Here is an 18,950-nt window from a genome sequence, read left to right as displayed (position 1 = left end):
GGTGGGCCTTCGGCGTGACACTGTGAGAGCTCATGACACTGGGCCAAATGACTTTTGTGGACATCGACCCCTTTGAGATGGCCACATACCTGAAAGATGGTTACCGAACAGCTCAGCCTATCAACTCTCCTGATGAACTATTTGGTGTGATGGCTTGTTACTGGGCCTTAGATCCAGAGGAGAGGCCCAAGTTCCAGCAGCTGGTACAGTGTCTCACAGAGTTCCATGCAGCCCTGGGCAGGGGCCTATGTTTGACTCTCCTCTCACAGTCCCTCAGCATCCAGGTAGAGGGTGCTTGTCAGGGCTCATGGGGAACCAGTCTTGGAAGCTTCATTCATCAGGCCACGCCACGCCAGCAAAAGCACATTTGTCTTCCAGAACACCGTGCCTTAGGAATGCTTTAGAATCTGAACTTTTTAAGACAGACTTAATAATGTGGAATATTTTCTAGATATCACTTTTATTAGGTTGAACTGAAAAGGTTTTTGTAAATTTTTTGGCCAAATTTTTAAAAACATAGTAACTTTGGACTAGGGGGTACATTCTTACAAAATAAACAATTTTTAAAATTGTTTAAGAAAATTAAAAATAAATAAATAAAAATGCCCAGTTTCTATGGAAATTGAGAGTAATTTATATGCATATTATAATTAAGCATTCTGAAAAATGTGTTTTTTATATGAGTGGTAACAACATTACAGAGATAAGAACTAAAAAATGATACCCTAAAATATTTGTAATTTCTTAGCAGGAAGATTTTCCCGATGTATTCTACCTATTGCTTTTGTGTTCTTGTAACCAGACACAGCCACCCAGCACGTCTGACAGGCTGAGTCTGTCTGCACTATGTCTGAATTTATTACTCGCCATTTGTTATACTGCTAATAAAAACAGTATAAAATACTATCTTGTCACATTAAATCTGCAATGGAAATCTTGCTATATTTCAAAAAATGATTTAATATTTTATATCTAAAACACTGGTGAAGAATGAGGTTTACCACCATTTCTATGAGCTGCTGACTAAATATTGATTAGGCTAAGAGTTGCAACATTAACTACATGGGAAAAGCTTTCCAACTTCTTACAGTATAAAAGGGCACTGTGTGTTTAGGTGCCTTGGGACTATATAGATATAGCAAGCACAGCCAAGGTTTAGAATCCCATGTAATATTTCCAGATCATCCAGTGGTGCTTCTGGCTATCTGTAACACTAACTTTTTTGAAAGTTGTTAATGTAATGAAAAATCTTAAGAAGTCAAAAAAGAAAAGTTTATAACTAAAAAAGAATAGATCATATCCTTGATTATTTCTTTAAAATAGCTACATGGAATTGGAAACATATACTGTAGTAATCTAGTTTGGAGAAGAAAGAAAGTTGTTATACTTGTATTAAGTCATTAAATGACTGGTTTTCCATCCTTCAGATTTTCTGTATTTGAGGCCAAATATTTTAAGATTTATATAGCATTAGCATAGAGTACTTATTTGGTGCCAAAAATAAAGAAGAAATACTTAACTAAAAATCTCTGTAATAGGCTTTCTTGATGGCAGAAAATCAGCATTTGTATAATTTTCATGTACTGCATAATATATCACATGAGAAGAATAAGCTTCTCATACCCTTTTCCATTCTAAGGTAAAAATATATGTATATTTTAGGTCACAAGTATTGCCAACAATGTAGAAAAATCCAAAAATAAAAATTTCTTGGATTTTTCTGAAAGCACCTTTAAACTGCTCACTTTATTAGGGATTGAAAAAAATTCCAGTAAAGCTATTCAATATTCAATACCATGAAAGCCCATTCGGTGACTAGTCCATGTACTTATGTTTCCTAAATATTTATTTTACCTTTGTTATATTAATTTCCTGTTCAACAGCCTAAGGTTCTTGTGCCATTTATTTAAAAAAGATAAAATTACAAAGAAATGTGTTTGTAAGTATGACCACTTTCAGTTTTAATTCTGGTGCAAAGCTTTCCAGAGTGATATTATTTACAGAAAACAATGAGAAAGGGAAGAGGAAAGTAAGAATGAAGGAAAGCAACAAACTGATAGTATGCAGAATTTCTGACAAGAATGGGTAACATCGGCAATAAAAAGCCAAAACCTATTTTTGCACAATATCACATATCTATATCCCTGTTAAAGAGGGAAGAAAAACTACCCATGGTATTTCTCACAAGACTTAGATCATCTCATCAAAAGACTCTAACTGCTTATTCTTAACACTGGTTGTCTGGAACAAAGGACAGGAAGGCCCAAGTATGTAAGGTATTAGCAGTATGACACAGAGTGACATTTCAGATTCTTTTGTAATGCTTTAAAAAAAAATCTGCTTCTACATTCTTAACAGCATGTGTAAATATATGTGTGCATGTAGTTTATGAGCTCTGGTTTCAAATGGCATACTCTATGCCTAGAAGGGAAATAAGTAAATTCTAGTATATCTGAATCACTATAGAATTAGAACTTGATATATTCACAAAGGTCCATTAATAAATGCACATTGTCAAAACTTACGACCAGCTTTTTCAAAGATAAAATTGTTGTTAAGTACAAGTTGTTGCAAGACTTTTAAAGAGCTCAGAGAAATATTGACTTTGTCCTTAAATGTGGAGAAGGCAACATTATTATTCCTTTATCACCACTTTCACCCATATTTTCTGAGATAAATAATCATTGTTTACTCTAGTCTTTACTCTTCAATTTTCCTAAAAAGATCGAAGTAAGTTTTTCACAAAAGCTTCTACAAAGTCAACAGGTTAGGATTAACTCTAATCTACAGAGATAACTAATGAATCAACCAGATCACCACTCCAAAATCACCTGCAAACTGGCAGTCTTCAATTTTCGTAGTATTTTACGTGTCAAATCTACTTTTGCCTCAAAGTAGTAAGTCTTTCTCCTGGAGTGCTGATTATACCTCAGTTAGCCAATCAACTTTGGCACTGACACACAGTTCTGTGTATTTAGTTTTTTATATTTTATAATTGGGATATCCAAACTAGAGTAGTAAAGAAATCTTGAACATTTTCACAGCCACATTTCTGATTCCTGAAGTCCTGACTACTATAAATAAGCATTTCCATAACAGCTATTGTTTATAATAGATCTCATACTTGTACTTCAGGCACCTATTCACAAAGACCAGCTTTTCCTCCACTTCCCACCTCAGCAAATTCTTGATATTGGGAAATCATTTGTTCCTGAAGGTAAAAATGACCCAGGAGAAAGAGCAGAGCTCTGAAGGCAGATGACTGTGGAAACAACATCAAGTCCTGCCACTTACCAGTTCAGGAATATTAAGGAAGACATTTGACCTCTGTGAGTCTCAAATTCCTTATCTGTAAAATAAAAAAATAATAAAAGCTTCCTTTTCACAGTATTGTGAGGATTTATGAAGATAAATTTAGATGAAAAGTTCAAATACTATGTCACATCACCTTCTGATATTTATAGTGCCTAAATCAGACCAAATGGCCTTTACTTTACCTGACAGCTAGGTGTCTACCACCTACTCTATCTTTAAGCAATAGACCAATTACTAATTTTTACTTCACACTGAGGCCATTGACATTGGCCTCGGAGTGATGAGCAAAAGTTCCTCAATCAAAATGTCTCATGTAACAAATGGGTTAATGCAATTTTTCAAATCCCAATTAACCTAATAACAAAATCCATGAATGAAACCAGACAACCTATTGTGGCCCTTCTCCTGATTGAAGGATAACAAAGATAGATGTTTCTTTATTTAGAACAGGCTACTCGATACTCAGAAGACTCTTTTCAGAGCAAGTAAAATTACCTAACATTACCTTATATTTTTCAGACGTGACTCCTTTGAATTGAGCCAGACACTTACAGCTCTTTTCTCATATCAAAAACTGTATTTTCCCTCATAATCAAAGAACTACTCCCTGATAGTAAAGGGTAAACTTTGGGGTACGGTGGTTGTCATCAGCTAATATATCCTCTTCATGCTTACCCTCATACAAAAGCACTTAGAAATAAAGAGTTAAATGGTGTAACTCAAATATTCTTAATCTTTTCAATTTTTTCTTTTTCTAGTGCAACAGTTTTTTACATGTGATGACACATTTAAATGAGAAAACACTTTGAGGTCCTCAGGAACTTATGGGCACTTCGTGACATTCTCGCTATCTTGACCACTTATCTGTGTGAGAATAAATTTTCTTCAAATACTTCAACTAAAGAAACATGTCACACCAGACAGAATGCAGAAGCAGCCATGGGAACCCAGCTGTCTTTTGGTAAGCCAGACATTACTGAATTTTCAAAACAACACCACTACTTTGGCTAATATTTGGCTTTGAAATATAGAGCTAGTTTTTTATTTAAACGTGTTATTTATACTAACAGGTAATAGGTTTATTATTATTTATAAATAAAAATAAATATTTAAATTCTGGTTAACCTCTAATTTTATATATAGATATATAAATATAAACATATGAATATAAATATACATACATAAATATATATTTTTATATATACAACACACACAGAGACAAAAGCACCTTGCATGTACTCAATTTAAGATTCCAAAAAGGTCCTTAATCTAAAAAGTGAGAAATCCCTAATTCAAACAACCTGATGCCTTCAAGTCAATCATTTTCATATTTCTGACAAAAACTCACACCTTATTTAGCTTAACTATAATTAATACAGTAACAATAACATTACAGAAGTTTGTAGTTTTCAAATGCTTTTATATGCATTATCTCATTAAAATCCCATCTAGTCTGTCAGATGGACATAGTTACAATTTGTCATTATTTTGAAGACAAAAAAAAGAAAATTTATATCAAATGGCTAAGTCACCTAGACTGACAGTTGGGTGGTAGCAGTGTTGAAATGGAAGTCAAGATCCATTGTTCTTTACATCACAAAATCCCTTAAGCCTAATTAAGCTTAGAACTCACCCAGAAGCCAAATCACAAAATTATTCACCATTTCACTCCCAAAGTTACAGTTAAGTTTATATCAACAAATGCAAATCCCTACAGGGAAACACACCTTCACATTCTTAGTGTGAGTAATGTATACTAAACAAAGAAAACAAAATAGACTTCTAAAAAGATTGAAATAACCCCAAACTTTAGCAACAACACTTCATGGACTTTGCTCTAAATTTTATGAGCAAATATATTTATTTATATACATGAAAAATTTGTTAATCTCCTCCTCCCTTGTTCCTCCATTTTGTATTTTAGTTCTAGGCATTGCACATTTGCTAAGTACTACATACTTCTATTGCTTAAGCTGGTTTTTAATCTTGATATTTATGACAAACTATTACTTGGTTTTAGTATCCCACAGAGGTCTGAAAATCCTGAGTAATAATTCACAGAGTGACCTCATTTTCCACCTCTTGGTGGTTTAAATACCTAATTATATAAGGTGACTTCTAGAGAAGATAGCTTTTCTATTTTTGAGCAAATTTAATTTGTTTACCCATAACATGGTTTCCCTGAAGATCTATTATTCCTGGGAGGTAAAGGCATAATATGATTTTGCTACTCTGTAATGTAATAATAATTATAAATTGTGTACTTTGGGCATTATGTCAGCTTTTCCCACAGAACTTTTCCATTTTAAATGTTAATATTACTTCTTATTTAATATTTATATATTTCACATATCTCATATATGTAACATTTTATAAATATGCAATGTTTCACAAATATATTGATCACCATCTTATGGAACTGATGTTCAGAGAAATATATTCTTTGTATACTGCCATTATGAATTTTCATCTAGGTGTTAAAGATTGATTCTGGTGCTTCTTTTTCTTGTATCATTTGACAAGTTGAACTTTCAAGTACCAACATAAATTAAGTACAAGGAGGTTTTTCAATCCAGAGAGTCATGCTATCCCAATGTACCTTTTTTTTGTTTATTTTTGGCTTCATTACCACCTTCTGACTTTTTAAAGCTGTGTCTGGGTCCTCTCAAGTACCCTTTTTCCTCTTGTTTTTCACTGGGTAACAGAAAACTGGATAGATAAACTGGTCATATTTTTCAAAATATCAAAACAGGTTGAAACAACTGAGAGAAATAATTGAAACAATCAGAGTGTCTTTAGACCATTTTATCAACTTTGTACTATTACCCTTATTTTATTATTTTATTTTCTCATTAAATGTACAATCTAATAGTCAGTCCCTATGGACTCAACTTCCAGACATTTCCAAAAATAATCTACTTCTCTAAACTCCAATAGCACAAAACTGGTAAATTCTGCCACCATCTCTGCTTATTGCAATAGTTTCCTTGATAAAAGTTGTACTCCTGCAATAAATGTTCCACAGCGTATCACTCACCACTTAAAATACTTTAATTAAAGAATATTTTAATTAAATACTTAATTTAAAAAATACTCTTAAAGTATTTTACAAATTCCTTAATCTGATTGTAAATATTGCCCATTTAATTTTTTCCCATTTTTTTCTCTTTCCCATCATCATTTTCTCCAGTTGCATTGGATTTTCTATTCCTCCAAGCTAGTTTCTGCCATAGGACCTTTGCATAGCTTCTCACTCTGCATGACATGCCTCTTTCCTGACATCTGCAGATCTGGTTTATTGTGCCCTTCGGATTTCAGCCTAAATGCTACCTATTACTGATCACCCAATGTAAGGTGGCCACATAATCTATTCACATAAATGTTACCATGATTTATTACTGATTCTTTTTTATTGTCCATTTCATCCCACCAAAATAAAAGTTCAATAAATGCTATCCTGCTTTTTACCCTCTAGATTAGCGTCTAATACATCACAGACAATACATATTTATACAATTAATGCTGTTTGAATGACTAGCAAACCAAATAACTAAAAATCAATTAGCTCGAATATGTACAAGAGAACTTCTTAACAAATTTGCTCTAATCCTTAGCATTTTTTAGCATTCAGGCTGATGATAGTTGTCCTAATTTAGAATTTTTAAGTTTTTGCTAGGACTAAGTTTTGCTTTAAGGGGAAAAAGAAGATATTTTTTACTACAGTATAATTTTAACTGTACTACAATTCTGAACACTATTACAAGAACATCATTGACCCAAACAATATTAAATTCTATATCCTGTCACCACAGAAAGTGTTCCATATACTCTCCAATTCAGGAGCTGGTGGAGGAGAAGCCCTCTTGTTACAAACAAAAGCTATTTTTAAATGAATCACTATGTCAAATTATACAATAATAAATTATTATTTTAAGAACTGCTTTGTCAAATTGAACACACTAGTGAACAATCTTCTCTATGTCAATGGCACTGGTAGATACTAATATGAAATCATTTGAATCAAACTTTTGAAACAGCATCTTTTAACAATTTTTCAATATTGCTATTTTGTCTTGAGTACCAGATGTCAGAAGAGTTGAAAACATGTTTATTTTAGTCTCTTGGTCCTTCAAGATTTTTCTGACTCAATACTATCCTCGCCTTGCATGGATATGTATTTAGCCCCATTGAGTGAAGAGACTTTGAGGAGCAGTAATCTGCATACTTCTAAAAGAAATGATTTGGCCACCTGCACTTTTGGAAAATGGTAAAAAAGCTATAGAAAGTTTTCTAAGTCAGGAAATATCAATAAGTAATATTTTAAAGATTTTGGATCTTTGAGGAATATAGAAAAATATAGAATATATAGAAAAATTGCACCATTAAGGTGGAAGTTTTTAAATTTAAGCTTGCTGATTTATAAATCTTGGAGAAAAGATGTTGGCCATGTTTAATGTGACTGATAATTCAGAAGAAATGGTATAATATACTTTTGCAATTCTCAAATAGCATGTTCAAATTATTTTGGATTCTCAATATTCCTTTATCTCTCACTTTACCTCCCATCAGATTCCACCACATCTTGGTCTCCATTTCTTGGAAAGTTGCAAGGCACATGAGCTATTAGAGGCTCTGGAAGTTCTTTGTAAAGAAATTTAACTTTGAATTTACTCATCTCCTCAGGAACGCTAATGCTTTTCATTTTGTGTTTCTTACTCTAAACCTAGAGAAACTGATATTGATTTCAAGATGAAAAAGTAAGTTGATTAAGCCTAGGTTTATTCTGTTGTAGCAGGATATAAAATTAATATCCAAATATCAGTTGCATTTTATATGTCAATAATGAAATAACAGAAAGAGAAATTAAGAAAACAATCCCATGCACAATAGCTTCACAAAGAGTAAAATACCTAGAAATAAAGCTAATCAAGGATGTAAAAGACCTGTCCTGGGAAAATTATAAGACACTGAAGAAAGAAATTGGAGAAGATACAAATAAGTGAAGCACATACCGTGTTCATGGATAGGAAGAATTAACATCATTAAAATGTCCATGCTACCCAAAGCAGTCTATAGATTTAATGCAATTAAGATTCCAATGTCATGTTTCACAGACTTAGAACAAATATTTCAAAAATTTACATGAGGCTTCCAATGAAGATGGTGACATAGGCAGATATGGCTCATCTCTTCACACAACCACATCAAAATTTCAACTAAAACATAGAACAGCCATCACTCAGAAACATCAGAAATTGAGTTGAATGGCAGCCTGACAACTATGATATAGAGTTGAATGGAAATCTGACAACTACAGAATTGAAGAAACGACATCTATCCAGACTGGTAGGAGGGGCACAGATGCAGAATGGGCTGGCCCCACACTCACGTGGATAGAAATTCAGGAGGGATATTTTGGGAGTGAGGAGTCACTGATTCACACCAAGCCTCCCAGGCTATGATTCTAGGGCCAAGAAAATAAGTCCCCACAACTTCTGGCTGTGAAAATCAGGGATGATTGAGTTGGTGGAGGAGGCTGCTAGAACCCTAAGCAGTTCCCCTTGGGGAACCCACACACAGACTCACCTACTCAGACTTGCTCCCTCTGAGCTCCAGCACTAGGGTAACAGCTTGAAAGGCACCAGTGATATACAGGGAGAGATTGAAGTGTCTGGTATCAGGGTGAGCAGAAGCCATTGTCCTTTTGCTGAACTCTCCCTCCACAAAGCCATAGGCTGGAGCCATATCTAAGACTCCATCAACCTGGCAAACACTGTGTGACCCTCTTTGGAGATCCATCAAGGCTCTACCCCACCCAACTTATGTGCCCACCCAAGCAGCTTTTCCATAAGAATGGCTAGTCTTGGTTCTTAAATCCTATCAAATAAGCAACAGTTGGCTTCAGTGAGCCCTAGGGGAAGCCAGATTCATCAAAGCTTGTCAAGAGGAGGGTTTACTCAGCCCACACAAAGGGCTCACCTCAAGAAACCAGCTTGGATGATAGGGAAAGCCGTGCAACTGGACCCTACAGGACACTTACTACATTAGGCCACACTACCAAGACATGAAGTCAAAGCAGCTCTACCTAATACACAGAAACAAACACAGATAGGCTGCCAAAACAAAGAGACAAAGAAACATGGCCCAAATGAAAGAACAGATTAAAACTCCAGAAAAAGAGATAAATGAAATGGAAATAAGCAATCTATCAGATGCAGAGTTCAAAACTCTGCACTCTTTGTAAGGATGCTCAAGAAACTTAGTGAGAACCTCAGCAGCACTCAAAAACCCAGTCAGAAATGAAGGATACACTAGTTGAAATTAATTAATTCCCTATAAAGAACAATTTATAGGGAAACAACAGTAGAATGGATGAAACTGAGAATCAGATCAATGATTTGGAAGATAAGGAATGAAAAAACAACCTCGCATAACAAGAAAAGAATTAAAAAAATGAGGACAATATAAGCAGCTTCTGGGACAACTTTAAGAGGTCCAACATTTACCTCATAGGGGTGCCAGAAGGAGAAGAGAAAAAGAAAGAAATTGTAAATCTATCTGAAAAAATAGTGAAAGAAAACTTCCCTCATTTGGTTAAGGAAATACACATGCAAGTTCAGGAAGCACAGAGAGTCCCAAACAAGATTGATGAAAAAAGGCCCACTCCAAGACACATCATTATTAAAAGGCCAGAGGCTAAAGATGAAGAGAGACTCTTAAAAGCAAGAAAAAAAGAAGTTAATTACTAGAAGGTTGCCAGATGGGAAGGGGGAGGGGAGAATGGGTGAAGAGGTGAGAGGATTAAGAAGTACAAATAAGTAGTCACAGAATAGACATTGGGATGTAACAAATAGTATAGGATAGAGTAGGCAAAGGCTTTATATGCATGACCCATGGGCATGAGCAATGGTGAGGGGACTGCCTGAGGGAATGAGGGGTGCTGGCTGGAAGGCAGCAAAGGGGAAAATATCAGGACAACAGTAATAGCATAATTGATAAAATACAATTTTAAAAACATATGAAAGCACAAAAGGTCTTGCATAGCAACAATGATCTAGAGAAAGAAAAGAATAAAGTTGGAATCATGCTACCTAATATCAAATTATACTGTAAAACTATAGTAAATCAAAGCAGCATGTACTTCCATAAAAAGACACACAGATCAATGGAATAGAATAGAAAGCCCAGAAATAAACTCACACCTCTACAATTAATTAATATTTGATAGAAGAAGCATATAAAATGGTCTAAAGATAGTCTATTCAATAAATGATGCTGGGAAAAGTAGACAGATACATGCAGAAAAATGGAACTATACTACATTCTTAGCACACAAATAAGAATAAATTCAAAATGAATTAAATACTTAAATATTAGACCCCAAATCATAAAAATCCTAGGAGAAAATAGAGATGGTAAAATCTCAGACATTGCTCATATATGTGATATTTTATCATATATCTCCCAAGGCAAGGGAAACAAAAGAAAAAATAAAAAAATGGGACTACGTCAAACTAAAAAGTTTTTGCACAGCAAAGGTGACCTACGACAAAATAAAAGAAGACAACCCACAGAATTGGAGAACATGTTTGCCAATACATATGATAAGCGGTTAATATCCAAAATTTATAAAGAACTTTTAAAACTCAACACCAAAACAAACAATCCATTTAAAAAATGGGCAAAGGACTCAAACGCTTTTTCAGAGGACATACAGATGGTCAACAGACATATGAAAAGATGCTCAATGTCACTAATCATCAAAGCAATGCAAATTAAAACCACAATGAGATATTAACTCATACCTGTCAGAATAGCTATCATCAATAAATCAGCAAACAACAACTGCTGGCAAGGATGTGGATAAAAGGGAATCCTTTTGCACTGTTTGTGGGAATGCAGATTGGTGTAGCCACCATGGAGAGCAGTACAAAGATACCTCAAAAAATTAAAAATAGCACTGCCTTTTTACCCAAAAATACCACTTCTGGGAATATATCTAAAGAAATCCAAACCACTAATTTGAAATAACATATGCAACTCTATGTTCATTGCAGCATTATTTACAATTGCCAAGGTGCGGAAGTAGCCCAAGTGTCCAACAGTAGATGAGTGGATAAAACAACTATGGCACAATGGAATACTACTCATCCATAGAAAAGAAAATTTTACCCTTTGCAACAGCATGGGTGGACCTGGAGAACATTATGCTAAGTGAAATGAGATAATCAGAGAAAGACAAATACCATATGATTTCACCCATATGTGGATGTAATGAACAAACTAAGGAAAACGGAGACAGGCTCATAAATATAGAGCAGGCTGACAGCTCAGGTGGGGTGGGGTATTAGGGAGTGGAGGGATCTAACAAAAAGGAAGAAGGCCTGATGGATGTGGACAACAGTTTGGTAATTGCAGGGGGGAGGATGGTATAAGGGGGATTAATGGTAATGGAAAAACATACGATAAAAATTTTTAAAAAACCCAAAGATATTTTTGAAATTACAATTTTTTAATTACTGTTAACTAGTGATTTTCAATTAGTCCAAAGCATTTCAGAACCACTTCTACTTCTATAAATGCTAATAAAATGTTTTAATATATTTTTAGGCAATTAATTATTAAGATATATATTTCTAGCATCATATTTAGAGGAAGAATTTCATTTTTCTCAATGTGCATCAATTCTATTTAACTAAAGCTATTACAACTTTATCTCTTTAAATGTAAAAAAAATCTAGTTATGCTGATAATGCCCTTTAAAGCCCAATTAACTAATTACATACATTAAAGGTTTGTTACTGATAGACTGCTATATTTGAAGCAAACACTAATATTTTGATTGACTAATTAATACAATTATGTATACTTGGGAAAAAATAGTCTCTAAGTCTTACCAATTTTAATGTGATTTTTCTCTTCAGAACTTAACTTTGCCTGGTTAACCCTCTTGGCCTAATGCAGGAGTTTGAAGATCTGAGTATAAAAGAATAAGAATGATTGTACTATGTTACGATTTTGTACATTCTCTAATAAATTTGTATGTGTAAATATATTGTGATGTAAATGTAATTTTAAAAACTCATTATCTTATTATCAATGAAAAATTACTTGAAAGAGAAAACCAGCTGATTTTAGTACAAAACTCTGTTTAAACTCTAGCTGAAATTATTTGTTTAGCATCGCGGATCTTAAAAGATTTTTACCTAAGATAGGAAGACAAAAAAATATCTCACTCTTATTACGGGATTTAAATTGCCTGAGATAATAAAGATAAACATTTTAAGGCAATGGGTAACGCTCTCACCATTATTTGCTTTAGAAACAGGCTTATGACAATTTTTATTTGAATCATGTGTACAATACTTTATATCACTAGTTCTCTGTCTTTGGACAACATAAAATAGAATATTTTATGAATGTTTATGTTACAAATAGAATTGCAAATATAAGCTCTAGACCTACTGCATGATCTTGGATAAAAATCTTAGATTAATGCATTTATTGCATTAATAAATAAAGTTTGAGTGATAAACTCCAGTTATGGTAATCTAAGAAAATTACTACATATCAGTCATTCCAAAAGGTGATGTTCTCTCAAGTAACAATCCAACAAACACATTGGATAATGATGAAGATAAATCTACAATAATTTATGATTGTTTGCTAGAGAAGCAATTGTTGAAAACCACAACACACTCAAAATATTCTGATGATTTATTGATATCAAAAAGTCCTCCACAAAGGTTGCAGAAACCCCATTTATCCATAAATATACATGTGCACTAGGAGCTTTACTTTGTTGCCAAACATTGTATGGTTGTGAGACTTCTTGCCCACATACTAACAGAGTTATGAAAAAGTTTACTAAATTAATGGTTTAGTTTAGCATAACCAATATTAGTATTCTTTAACCACACATTTAGTGGAATTAGTAAGAAGCTATTAGCCATATATAAACCTAAATGTCTATGATAATATACTAATTCTCCACAAAGAGAAAGGTACCCACATTTTGTTTCAGGTTTTAAGACACTGAACTTATAACAAATTTAATACCAATTAGTACAAATCCTTTGGTCACTAGTTTGATAAATTGTTCTCGAAAAATCATCCTAGTTTTTAAACACTCGATTTGTTCATTTATCTGGTGAAGAAAATATTAGGAGTTTTATCTACCAGCCAAAAATTTTGTACAACAAAACCACTGAGTTTATGTGAAAATAAAAGTTGATGGGTAACTATCATAAGTGATAAGCATACTTAATTCATTTAATTAATTCAACATATGTTTATTATTTTTATTGGAATTGAATGTTTTTATGTTTACTTTTCATTCATTCATCCATTCAACGTCATGTATTGGGGCCCTATGGCATGTCATAGAAAATGAGGTCAAATGTATAATCCTTTGATCACTTGGAATTATCCATTGGGGGAGGTGTTATAAAATAAATACAAAAATAGTCATAAAATTATAATCATAATAAGTATTATAAAATACTGTCATAGAGTCCAGCAGCACATTTACCATGAAAGTTAGAGGCTGTAAAACGTGGGCTGAGATGTGAAAAGTAAATGAAAGTTAATTCAGGAAATGGAGGTGGTATGGTAAAGGAATAGACAGAGCATTGCTGGACAAGTGAACAATAACGTTGATTATCCCTGAAATGTCCAGATTGAGTAAAACATGACAAACTTTTCCTAAGATTCAATAGAGCAATAGAATTGATTATCTGTGGGCAAACTGGAAAGTTTTAAAGAGTAATGTTTGACTTGTTTTAATACCGCCATTAATTAACTTTGTCTTTCAGTGTCCAAGCAGAATAGACAGTTGTACATTTAATAAATGAAGAGCACCATCAAGATGAATGATATCAAGATGAACTATTCCATTAAAAAAGTCAACTAAGTCAGTCGTCATAGAGGGTAGAAAACATTTTTTACTACTATATAACTACAAATAGCTCAGGAAATATGAGCAAAATGCAAGGATTCCTGTAGCTACAGCACAGAGTAAGTATTAAAGAATATGTATGGTCACTCAAATAGATGTTTTCATACTTTAATGCCACGCATTTATATTAAGTAGACTATCTTTGTTTTATAAGCTAGAAACTTAAATATGATGTAATGCTTATTTGTATTCCTTTTTGCCCATTCAGCATTGGAAACCTATTTTCTTTGGAAATTTCCCTGCCGAATAAAACAAATTCTCACCTCAGAAGATAAAAAGTCAGATACCAGTTTCCTGGCTTTGTTTTCAGCAAGGATGGGGCATGTGACTGAGGTTCTTCAAATCTGTGGCTCTCAGGTACAGCCCAGCATCATGACCAAAGCTGGGAGACAGGCTGTAGCTTTGAGCAGCTGGTAGTAGAAACAGGGCTTCCTTAGTGGACCAAGTCTTGGATTTGTTCGTCTATCTCTCTGCCTCTGCCCAAGCAATTCTCTTCTCTAGGTAAACTGTGTAACTCCTTTTCTTTCCTTCTGTTTTGTTTCTGTTCCCTTTCCCTTCCCTCTCTTCCTCCTCCCTTGCTTTTTGCCTTCATTTCCCTTCCTTGCTTCCTTCCATTTCAGGTTTACTTGATTTTTTCAAAGCAGGTTCTGTTGCCTGCTAAAACTCAAGAAGGGCTACCCAGAAACAAATTCTTTTTCCTTCTTAAAAGTAGGCTACTTGGTTTCTCCTCTAAACCATTAGGTCTTATTCTCTAATTATGGAGCCACAGAAATAGAATTTCACAATACTCTGTAACATAGTAATCAATTTTGGGGTCTTTTTGAATGCTATAGAGTCTTCTTTTGTAAAAAATATTTTGGTTACTTTTTAGCATTCTGTCATAATTTAATTGTAATACTCTAATTCAAATATCTTGACACATCTCTATTACTATGTATAATAGATCAAGATAAAATGTCTGGAACATCATAAATATTTTCATATATATATAAACTTCATTTAGTGGTTATTGTAACCATCTTGTTAATGGATAATCAATTAATATAATTATGATGATGAGAAATACTATCTATAAAACAATAGATACCAATGATTAACAGTATTCCTACTGCCTTTCGATATTTAATTTACTTCACATAAATCCACAGCTTGAGTTCCTTTTTATTAAAAACCTTTTTTCCTATTAAGAGGTCAACATGATTAAACTTCAAAATAATATAAAGGCAAATTATGGTTTCAATCATTATTTGTTACAGTAATCATTTTAACATTTTGCAACTCTAGGCACTGATTTAAGCAGGACCATGCACGATTTTCTAACCCTGAATTCAGTAATATCATAGGTATAGCTTGAAATTAGCCAGGGTTGACGGATTTACACCGTGGGAATGAGCAAACCTACAACTCTGTGCTTCCTTCATCAACCTCTCCCCCCACTGCATTCTACCCTTGGCTGTTGAAGAGCAGGTTAAACAATTACTAGTACACTGGTGATTTAAAGTTCTATGATAAGTACCTCTCTTTCTGTGAGATGAATGAAGACACAACATTTACATGGACCTGATAAATAAATTACTTTAACTCTCCTTGGATATGATATCAAAAATTATAGCAGGAAAATGCTCTACTGTAAAACTAGAAAAAGCCAGTTAAATTACAAATTATTGAATAATATTTAAAGACATCACAGAGATGTGATTACAACCACGCTAGATGAATAACATTCCATAGAACAGAGAATCACTCAGTGGTGAGCTGACTTCCAGAACCATCTTTTCCCTCAAAGCATTTAGTAACTTTAAGCTTGAGTGAAAGACTAATTGGTACAAGCAATAAGCCTCAATTGGTGGAAAGAAAGCCAACCAAGCCTTAGCTGCATGAAGCTGTGGGGTAGCCACCTGGATTTTGGGGGAAAGCACAACATGCAGGAAAGCCAGGACACAATTTCTAAAATGAGTAGCTCTGTCACAGTCACAAGTGCTTAGAAAACAAATGTGTCTAGGGCAGAGGCAAGTTTCAAGCACAGGGTTGGTCTCCTCTCAAGATGCATGCAGATTTGAAGAGTCTTGGGGTTGCAGGTTGAAGGACAATGCTGAGAAGTCTAAGGGACAGAGCTCACATTCTGACACTCGGGGCTGAGTGAAACCATCCCTTGGGTGCTCTCTTGAAAGCTCTAAAGGCCTCATTCTAGGATTAGAAACTGACCATAGGAAAACTGAATCTCACTAAACCTGCAAAATATCCTCAACTGCCTCAATCACTAATTAGATTGGTATGATCTGTCCCCTCACACTAACTTTCTCAGAGAAGAAAAAAGATAATTCTATAGTGAAAGAGGTCATTTGAACCACAAGGTTAACATAAGCACAAAATCTAGCATACACCCCAAAATTACCATAAATGTAAAAGATAAAGAAAATTTGCTACTCATGTAAAAAAATATAAACAAAAAACAGACAATAAGAAACACCCATTAGATGACTGAGATATTGAAGATAGCAGAAAAGGACATAATCTGATAAAGAATATCATTTTAAATTTCTAGTGTACCTCTGAGGTCTGCTATAAGGGAAGGACCCCTGATATCATCACTAGCACTCAGCATTGTAACTGTGAATATACCTAGTGCAATTAGTTAAGAAAAAATAAAAGAATGTAACAGCATAAAAATTAGAAATAAAGAAGTGAAATTTTTATTATTTGTGGTAATATAATAGATAGCTTGGGAAATCCAAATGAATCTATAAACTGTCCAAATTAATAGTGAATTTAGTATGGTAGTTGAATATAAATCCAGTATATAAAAATGTTATATTTCCATAGATCAAAATTAAAATTTAATGTGCTATAATTTGCCATACTATAAAATATTAAATATATAGTAACAAATTTACAAGATGTACAAGAAGCTTAAAACTATTATTTTAAACTAATATTAAGAAAAGTTTAAAAAACTTAAATAACTGGAAAGATATAGATGTCCATGGACTATAATACATTGTAAAATCAGCTCTCTCCATATCATTCTATAGAGTTAATATAATTCCAATCAAAATTCTAAAACTTTTGGTGCAAAATGAGTAGCCAATTAAAAAAAATTGTACTAAAATTTAATAAAACAATGATACTTAAGGTAATAAGAACAAATCTGGAGGAATTATGGTACCAGTACCAGTAATAAAATACTAAGGAACTAAAAATTCAGTAAATAAAGAAACAGTGTTATATTACTTAACAGAATATTCTATTAGTATAAAGATAGGAAACCTGATCATTAGAAGAGAATGAATTGCCCAGAAACAGAACCAATCATAAACTGTCACTTGATTTATGGCTGAGTTATTGCAATTCCCTTAGAAAAGGATGGTCTTTTCATTAATTTTCTTGTCAATTGGGTATTTATATGGAAAAAAAAGTCTATTTTAATTGTAACATCACACTTTCAATAGAAATCAATTCTAGATGAACTGCAAATGTAAATATTAATGTTAAAACCATCAACTTACAGAAAATACACAGCTTTGAAATGGACAAGGATTCCTTAAACAGAGTATAAAAGTACTAATCATAAAATCAGTTAAGAAAAGAAAAAAATACAGTCTTTTATATTTGCCAACATAATAAATAGTAAATACCATTTATAATGTTCTTTATTCCTTCTTCTAAATATAAGTTTCTATCTATGAAGAATTTCTTTAGCATTTCTATTTCAATAGGTATGCTGGTCAGGAATTCTGATTTATTAATCTGAAAATGTTTGTATTTAACTGGAAAATAGGCCAAACAATGACTCCCCCAAAAGTCGTAATTCCTATGCATAGACCAATTTACATGGCAAAAGAAGTTTGTTGATGTGATTAAATTAATAATTTTAAAGTGGGTAGATTGTTGTGGGTTACCCAATTTTGCCCATTAAAATGACAAAAGTCCTTTTAAGGGAACTAGTGAGGCAGAAGAGTCAGAGACAGAGATGTGCCGATGGAAGTGGAGGTCAGAGTGATGCAATTGCTGGCTCTGGAGAGAACCAAGAGCCAAGAAATAGACAATCAGCAAGAAGCTGGAAAAAGGAAGAAAATGAATTGCCATCTCCCCTCCCCAGGGCCTGGTCCAGAAGAAACTCAGTCCTGCAAACAGTGATTTCAGCCCAGTGACATCCATTTCAGACACTTGACTTCCAGAAGTGTTAAGAGTGAAAATTGTTTTGTTGAAGCCACTGAGTTTGTGGAAATTGTCAAAATAGCAGGAGGGGACTATTAGATTGACCTTCAATTTTGAAGATTATTTTCACTGGCTATAGAATATTGATTTTATTTTCTTTCAGCACTTTATAATTGTCACTTATCTACAGTCCTTACTACTTTTCTAAGATGAAATCAGCCATCATTCATGGCTTTCCATAATGTACCCCGGTGTGGTTTTTCTCTGATTTTTCTTGCTGTATTGGCTGACACTCTAGGATCATTAGATTTATGTTTTTCCCTTATTTTGGGAAAATTTTAGCCTTTACTTCTTTCTTAAAAGGATATTTATGACCTATACTCTCTCTGCTTCTGACACTAATTACATGTGTGTTAAACCACATGATATTGTCCAACAAGACAGTGGGTTCTGTTAACTTTTTTATTGATTTTTTGATCTCCTCCTTGCAGGAAAATGATTTCTATTAATTTAGCTTCAT

The sequence above is a fragment of the Pteronotus mesoamericanus genome, unplaced genomic scaffold (genome assembly GCF_021234165.1).
Source record: "Pteronotus mesoamericanus isolate MK-2021 breed Mesoamerican mustached bat unplaced genomic scaffold, CSHL_Meso_final contig_50, whole genome shotgun sequence".
NCBI lineage: Eukaryota > Metazoa > Chordata > Mammalia > Chiroptera > Mormoopidae > Pteronotus > Pteronotus mesoamericanus.
This window is presented reverse-complemented; position numbering follows the sequence as displayed.